The sequence below is a fragment of the Helianthus annuus genome, chromosome 6, assembly GCF_002127325.2.
Source record: "Helianthus annuus cultivar XRQ/B chromosome 6, HanXRQr2.0-SUNRISE, whole genome shotgun sequence".
NCBI classification, from domain to species: Eukaryota; Viridiplantae; Streptophyta; class Magnoliopsida; order Asterales; family Asteraceae; genus Helianthus; species Helianthus annuus.
The window spans coordinates 39,202,167-39,211,139 of record NC_035438.2 but is presented as its reverse complement, the minus strand read 5'-3'; the positions used below and the strand labels follow the sequence as shown (position 1 = coordinate 39,211,139).

General features: G+C 36.9%; 2 long non-coding RNA genes across 4 annotated transcripts; both read right to left on the bottom strand.

Moving 5' to 3' along the window:
* Positions 1-345: 345 nt before the first annotated feature.
* On the bottom strand, positions 346-3,118 carry LOC110904716. 2 transcript variants are annotated; one of them, XR_002572740.2, is made up of 3 exons: positions 3,075-3,118; positions 2,207-2,290; positions 346-453 (listed from the first exon to the last, which is right to left on the bottom strand). It is a non-coding gene; the product is annotated as an uncharacterized LOC110904716 (long non-coding RNA). The 2 variants fall into 2 exon arrangements; XR_002572738.2 differs by having other exon boundaries at positions 2,207-2,295; positions 3,075-3,114.
* Positions 3,119-5,846: 2,728 nt separating this feature from the next.
* On the bottom strand, positions 5,847-8,688 carry LOC110904724. Of its 2 annotated transcripts, none has more exons than XR_002572743.2 (3): positions 8,645-8,688; positions 7,777-7,860; positions 5,847-6,023 (listed from the first exon to the last, which is right to left on the bottom strand). It is a non-coding gene; the product is annotated as an uncharacterized LOC110904724 (long non-coding RNA). The 2 variants fall into 2 exon arrangements; XR_002572741.2 differs by having other exon boundaries at positions 7,777-7,865; positions 8,645-8,684.
* Positions 8,689-8,973: the final 285 nt, after the last annotated feature.

Here is an 8,973-nt window from a genome sequence, read left to right as displayed (position 1 = left end):
TGATCAATACAACGATTATGATAATTCTCCGAGATCAATTGTGACAATGAATGTCCAAGTGCAATACTTCGGCTCATTTATCAAAATGACAAACGATAAAGTATAGTACTTCAACTCGTATATCGAATTATCGACAACGACAAAGTACAATGCTTCGGCTCATTATCGAATTATCGACAACGATAAAGCATAGCCCAATGTGGCGGCACTTAGATATTCTTTGGGTATTGTAAGACCCTAAATCACATTTAACCATAAGTCGCAGCGGAAATACGTACCCTAAAATTTCATTCATTATAAACGTTTTGTCTTACTTGAAAGTCCACTTTAAAATATAAAAAAAACATAACTTATCATCACTAAATTACATATGTAAACATTCCCGTACAATCTATCTTGTGACTCGGTCTTCGATCGCTACTCCTTGTGAGGTTAATCCGTGATTCGTACAACCTGCACTCACCACATTCATTCATACATTAGCACACATTATATAAACAAGATTCATTCACGAACACTTCACTATTTGTCATTTTTTTTTAAAACTTTAAGCATTTCATCTGCGTATCCATTTCCTGGTGAGGCTTCAGTAATGTACCTGCATTACTTTTCATTCTCAAGGTACATCATTAAAAACGTTAACACTCAACGTGTCTAAATCATGCTTACATACGTACTTACATACAAACATACATTCACATCTACCTACATACATATCTTTCCTACAACTTTACATACATGCATACACTCATACATATCCTTATACATACGTACATACACATCTACATACGTACATACCTTTCCTACATCTTTACATACATGCATACACTCGTACATACCTTTATACATACATATATACACATCTACATACGTACATACCTTTCCTACATCTTTACACACATGCATACACTCGTACATACCTTTATACATACATACATACACATCTACATACGTACATACCTTTCCTACTTGCATCATACCAAGCTTATACATACCTACTCCTATACATAAGGTCCACGTATTTGCTCGCATACTTATAAGCATACATACATACCTAACTACGCATGTTCATACACTTAAACTTATAAAAACGTGGGTTAAATTAGTCGTACGTAACTTGAAACGCGTTTAAAACGAGTTCACGATACAAAACGGAGCAAACGAACAGTTTTCGCCAAGCAGCCACCCACCTATATATTTACCTATGCCTTTTTACTTATTTCGCTCCATGTATATACATACATACACGCTTATCGCATCCCATAAACATTCTATAATAAGTTTAGAATACGATTCGGGACTCCTTTTCGGTTACGGGACTGTTCTGTACGAATTCTGCACATTATACTGAACTGGCAGCTGATGCACGGCCATGCGTCCAACCGCACGACCATGCAGTGGCAACTGATGCACGGCCATGCATCCAATCGCACGACCGTGCAGTTCCTACGACGATGGGGGCACTGGCAGTGCACAAGCTAGTGCAATGATTTGCTCGAAATCGCACGACCATGCGGCCAAGCGCACGACCATGCGGCCCAGCGCACGACCATGCGGCCAAGCGCATGACCATGCGCCATTTCGCTGCAGATCCGTTTCAATGTCCGAAAACGCTAAAACTTGCGTAACTTTCGAACCGTTTACCCGTTTAACCTCCCGTTTCTTCCCACATGCTTGTAAATTCACATTCTACCATATGGACTTAAAATCTTACCTCCGGATTAAGGAAATTCTTAACTTACATACATTCGACTTATTACTATTTTATAACTATTTGACCCGTTCATGCATACATCATCATAACTTGTTTGTTTTACCATAACCTCTTGTAAACATATTAATATCAGTGACGTCTATCATAAATTACTAAATTTTAGGATGTCTTACATCCTCTTAACACATTAATGTTCATATGCTTGTTTTGACCCGTTAAGGGTATTCACGCATTAATTGGTCTATGACTAACCAAATCATCATCCCCACATCCATACTTGTCCAAAACATTAAACCAATCGAATAACTTATTCCTAAACTACTTTTAAGATCGTTTACCCCAAAATACCCGTCGAGGGCATTTTGGTCAACTTTAATCCCATCATTTACGACGAAAGGCTTTAACACACATTTGACCTTAAGCATCATGTTTAATTAATCACAACACTTTATTACTTACTTGGACTAAGAAGTGATTACGGAAATCACTTACCTTATGCGTCCGTGCTCGCATCCGATTCCTTGCCTCTTATTGACCCGTTAACATCTCATGCTTGCGCCCGTCTCGACGTGATTCCTATACTTTCATTTCATCAAAATCACGCTCTTATTAGCATACTCATTTGTGCATGTTAACCATCATGTAAATCGCATCTTTCCTACTTAACTTTCATTATTCATTCTTAACCAACATAACTCATATAATCATTTCCATATACGCTTAAATTCATGTAACTCATCATGTCATTACATCTAACGCGGATTGCTATAACATGTATCATACGACTTCTTATAATCCTACCTTTACGATAACGATTCAAATCATGATTCTTATACTTAGTTGACTTTCAAAGTCAACTATTAACCATATTTAACTATCGATTTATCATCATATACTAGTAACATCATAATCGACTATACGGACAACACTATATACATTTTATCATACACTTGATGTGCGTGTACCACCTTTTAAGCATAACGTACAACTAATTCATACATGCATCTTCTAATTTCATACATAACCCACCAAAACCTACTACTAATCATCATGTTTCCTTTCCAATTAAACATCAAACATAGCATCATCATATTTCTCCTAATTCATCTAACAAGCTTTCATCATACCCACATAATACATCATTCTTTCAACAAGAATTAAACATAAATGGTGATTCAAGTCATCATCCTCACCATAGCAAACGGGTTTCACATCTAAACTTCAAATTAACACAAACCTTACATAACCCATGTTCTACACGAGGATTCTAACCCTTGTACATGATCAATTTCATATTAACTCACGGATTAGAACATAACCCACTTCACCCATGATCACCAAACTTAGATTTAAGACATACCTTATGATCCCCTCGTGTTGGTGATCATTAATCCATGCTCGGTTATGGATTTCAGCTTCATCTTTCCTTCCAATTTGAGCTTAAAGGCGATTTAGGGTTTTGAGGCTCCATGGGAGTCTCCTGATCCTTCTTGAACACGCACGTATGTGTGTGTTTGTGTGTGTTTTTAGTTATTTTATAACTTAACTTTCATTTGTTCCATTTTAGCCCCTCGGGTTTACTTTTAAAACATAATTGACATTACTAAAATCATTTAATACTTTTAACCATACTCTTAACTAGGTTAAATAGCCTAGTTATTTATTTCCTGACGTGTCACATAATAACATACAACAAATATTAACATTCAGATTTTGGGGCGTTACAAGTCTACCCCCCTTAAGCAAGGTTTCGTCCCCGAAACCTTTCTCACTTTCATTGAACACACATTATCTTTTCTTCCAGTTCATCCATAAGACCACTAACCCTTACTTTTCTGATCATTCTTCCCATTTCATTTGCATTTTCATTTTCATTTACTTGACCTGTTAATAACTGGTCAGTACACATACTCTTCTGTCCTTTAATATGATCCATTCTTAATGGATCTAATATCTCCATCTCACCTCTAAAAGTTTACATTCTCTACATACTCTGTATAACATTTAACTTTTGTTTTGTTACCACCACCCAACTTACTATTTCATAGTCGCACCTACGTGCTTATCTCTAACGTTAATCTTACTCTACGTTTTCGACAGTTACGTATACCTTGCATACCTTTATATTATCTTTAAATCATCACGTTCATTTCACATTACTATTGCTTTCTCTTCATGCATCACTTAATTCACGTGTATAATTAGTTCATATCTCTTCAATCATGAGATAGACATTAAGCTACATTTCTACCGTTACTTGAACTACTTACAATTTTATGTCTAACCTCAATTTTAATCATTCACATTACTTTATTATACTAATCTGGTATGTCGTGCGAGGGCACCATACGAGCATTAACCAATTAGTCCAAATTTTCATTCAAGGCTTTTAGATCTTCCTCTTAATGACATAAGTACTTCCTTAGGCTGACCATTACAAGTCGATTATTTCATACCATACCATAATTAACCTACCATTTATTTCACTCACACGTACAAATAAAATTACAGATTTTTGCTTATCAATAAGGAATTAAACATTTTACTAACCTCTTTTTCATTTCTCAACCACGATCCGCAACCCTGATCGATCATCTTCTCTTCGAGTACTAGCCGTACAGGCCAGGTTTCATTCCTTCGTGTTATGAGCTTCCGCTTGTGCACGTCCTTTCACCAATACGATGGGTTTCATCACATCAATAGTTCTGCTATAACGTACCGCACATTCTATTTCTTACATGCAATCTTTTTATTCAATTAATTATTTTGACACTGAAGTACACGTTCGTACTTCCTTCCATTCATGCTTACTTGCAAGGACCTTATTACATCGTTTCAATATTTCTTACTAAGCTTACCATTCCCGCCCATACTCAAGTTGTCGTCCGGGTCACCGCCCGTCATCATTCTAATTTCTGAGAGTCAATTACTAACACATAACTTATACAAAACTTCGTCTATTATACTATCACTTTTACTTTATACTTATTTCTATGACCCGTTCGACTCAATCATGGTCAAACTATCGACATCTTCTTAGGCGGATTAATTTCATCTTTTTATATCTTTTGAATCCATCTCACGGATTCAGGCGCATCATTCATGCTTTTTCATTCATTGAATCCGCCTTACGGATTCAAACATTCATTCATGCCTTCTAATGAGATCCAAGCATACCACTTACGACCCGGTAACATCGGGTTAATTGCTTTCAACATAAGTCTTTCGTTCTGCCCGTATAACGGGTTGAGCTTCATACATTTATTATTGCATTCACGACCACCCGTTCTAAACGGATGGTACCTTATCCTTACTCGACTTGTTCAACTTGAACCGGTCGACTTGTATAGCTTATCATAATCTTCTTTAGCATAACCAAATCCGCAAGGGATTTGCATCATTCGTATCTTTCATTCCTTGAATCCGTTTCGCGGATTCAAGCATTGCATTCATATCTTTCATTCTTATCACTTATACATTTCACCCTTACATAGTACTCTCAACCTTCCGAGAGTCTTACTACCCATTTCACCCACACGCCTAGCCGCTACCAAATTCTATCGGACATAACTGTAACAATTATCACGGTCTCACGAACGTCATACGTTTCTTGTGTACTGGCCAGGTACACCTTCCACGTACTAGTTTCGTGTCTTCGCGTAATCGCCACCTTATGTCCGAAGGATTTAGTTTCGGCATGTGTGACATTTTCAAAACTTATTTACCATGTCGTTATTATAATTTGTTTAACATTTTTCTTTCACTTGATTAACTGTACCATTTCATACGCCCACACGTTAGATTTACGTACCTGGGGTCAACTCGCCTCATTACTTGCCTTGATGCCGGTCCCAGACCGCATTCACAGTTCATCTCTCTCAACAATTGCGCTTACCCTTCACATAACATACTATTAGTATCCTTCAATTACATAATATAATACTTACTTACATTCGCTTTTGCCTTTAGGCTTCAATCGAGTCTTGGATTGTACGGGCTCTTGGTCACGAGAGCACACCGGTTTGAGTTCAAGTATTTACCTCCCGTTACTTGATTCTCTCAAACCAGGGCTCTGATACCAACTTGTAAGACCCTAAATCACATTTAACCATAAGTCGCAGCGGAAATACGTACCCTAAAATTTCATTCATTATAAACGTTTTGTCTTACTTGAAAGTCCACTTTAAAATATAAAAAAAACATAACTTATCATCACTAAATTACATATGTAAACATTCCCGTACAATCTATCTTGTGACTCGGTCTTCGATCGCTACTCCTTGTGAGGTTAATCCGTGATTCGTACAACCTGCACTCACCACATTCATTCATACATTAGCACACATTATATAAACAAGATTCATTCACGAACACTTCACTATTTGTCATTTTTTTTTAAAACTTTAAGCATTTCATCTGCGTATCCATTTCCTGGTGAGGCTTCAGTAATGTACCTGCATTACTTTTCATTCTCAAGGTACATCATTAAAAACGTTAACACTCAACGTGTCTAAATCATGCTTACATACGTACTTACATACAAACATACATTCACATCTACCTACATACATATCTTTCCTACAACTTTACATACATGCATACACTCATACATATCCTTATACATACGTACATACACATCTACATACGTACATACCTTTCCTACATCTTTACATACATGCATACACTCGTACATACCTTTATACATACATATATACACATCTACATACGTACATACCTTTCCTACATCTTTACACACATGCATACACTCGTACATACCTTTATACATACATACATACACATCTACATACGTACATACCTTTCCTACTTGCATCATACCAAGCTTATACATACCTACTCCTATACATAAGGTCCACGTATTTGCTCGCATACTTATAAGCATACATACATACCTAACTACGCATGTTCATACACTTAAACTTATAAAAACGTGGGTTAAATTAGTCGTACGTAACTTGAAACGCGTTTAAAACGAGTTCACGATACAAAACGGAGCAAACGAACAGTTTTCGCCAAGCAGCCACCCACCTATATATTTACCTATGCCTTTTTACTTATTTCGCTCCATGTATATACATACATACACGCTTATCGCATCCCATAAACATTCTATAATAAGTTTAGAATACGATTCGGGACTCCTTTTCGGTTACGGGACTGTTCTGTACGAATTCTGCACATTATACTGAACTGGCAGCTGATGCACGGCCATGCGTCCAACCGCACGACCATGCAGTGGCAACTGATGCACGGCCATGCATCCAATCGCACGACCGTGCAGTTCCTACGACGATGGGGGCACTGGCAGTGCACAAGCTAGTGCAATGATTTGCTCGAAATCGCACGACCATGCGGCCAAGCGCACGACCATGCGGCCCAGCGCACGACCATGCGGCCAAGCGCATGACCATGCGCCATTTCGCTGCAGATCCGTTTCAATGTCCGAAAACGCTAAAACTTGCGTAACTTTCGAACCGTTTACCCGTTTAACCTCCCGTTTCTTCCCACATGCTTGTAAATTCACATTCTACCATATGGACTTAAAATCTTACCTCCGGATTAAGGAAATTCTTAACTTACATACATTCGACTTATTACTATTTTATAACTATTTGACCCGTTCATGCATACATCATCATAACTTGTTTGTTTTACCATAACCTCTTGTAAACATATTAATATCAGTGACGTCTATCATAAATTACTAAATTTTAGGATGTCTTACATCCTCTTAACACATTAATGTTCATATGCTTGTTTTGACCCGTTAAGGGTATTCACGCATTAATTGGTCTATGACTAACCAAATCATCATCCCCACATCCATACTTGTCCAAAACATTAAACCAATCGAATAACTTATTCCTAAACTACTTTTAAGATCGTTTACCCCAAAATACCCGTCGAGGGCATTTTGGTCAACTTTAATCCCATCATTTACGACGAAAGGCTTTAACACACATTTGACCTTAAGCATCATGTTTAATTAATCACAACACTTTATTACTTACTTGGACTAAGAAGTGATTACGGAAATCACTTACCTTATGCGTCCGTGCTCGCATCCGATTCCTTGCCTCTTATTGACCCGTTAACATCTCATGCTTGCGCCCGTCTCGACGTGATTCCTATACTTTCATTTCATCAAAATCACGCTCTTATTAGCATACTCATTTGTGCATGTTAACCATCATGTAAATCGCATCTTTCCTACTTAACTTTCATTATTCATTCTTAACCAACATAACTCATATAATCATTTCCATATACGCTTAAATTCATGTAACTCATCATGTCATTACATCTAACGCGGATTGCTATAACATGTATCATACGACTTCTTATAATCCTACCTTTACGATAACGATTCAAATCATGATTCTTATACTTAGTTGACTTTCAAAGTCAACTATTAACCATATTTAACTATCGATTTATCATCATATACTAGTAACATCATAATCGACTATACGGACAACACTATATACATTTTATCATACACTTGATGTGCGTGTACCACCTTTTAAGCATAACGTACAACTAATTCATACATGCATCTTCTAATTTCATACATAACCCACCAAAACCTACTACTAATCATCATGTTTCCTTTCCAATTAAACATCAAACATAGCATCATCATATTTCTCCTAATTCATCTAACAAGCTTTCATCATACCCACATAATACATCATTCTTTCAACAAGAATTAAACATAAATGGTGATTCAAGTCATCATCCTCACCATAGCAAACGGGTTTCACATCTAAACTTCAAATTAACACAAACCTTACATAACCCATGTTCTACACGAGGATTCTAACCCTTGTACATGATCAATTTCATATTAACTCACGGATTAGAACATAACCCACTTCACCCATGATCACCAAACTTAGATTTAAGACATACCTTATGATCCCCTCGTGTTGGTGATCATTAATCCATGCTCGGTTATGGATTTCAGCTTCATCTTTCCTTCCAATTTGAGCTTAAAGGCGATTTAGGGTTTTGAGGCTCCATGGGAGTCTCCTGATCCTTCTTGAACACGCACGTATGTGTGTGTTTGTGTGTGTTTTTAGTTATTTTATAACTTAACTTTCATTTGTTCCATTTTAGCCCCTCGGGTTTACTTTTAAAACATAATTGACATTACTAAAATCATTTAATACTTTTAACCATACTCTTAACTAGGTTAAATAGCCTAGTTATTTATTTCCTGACGTGTCACATAATAACAT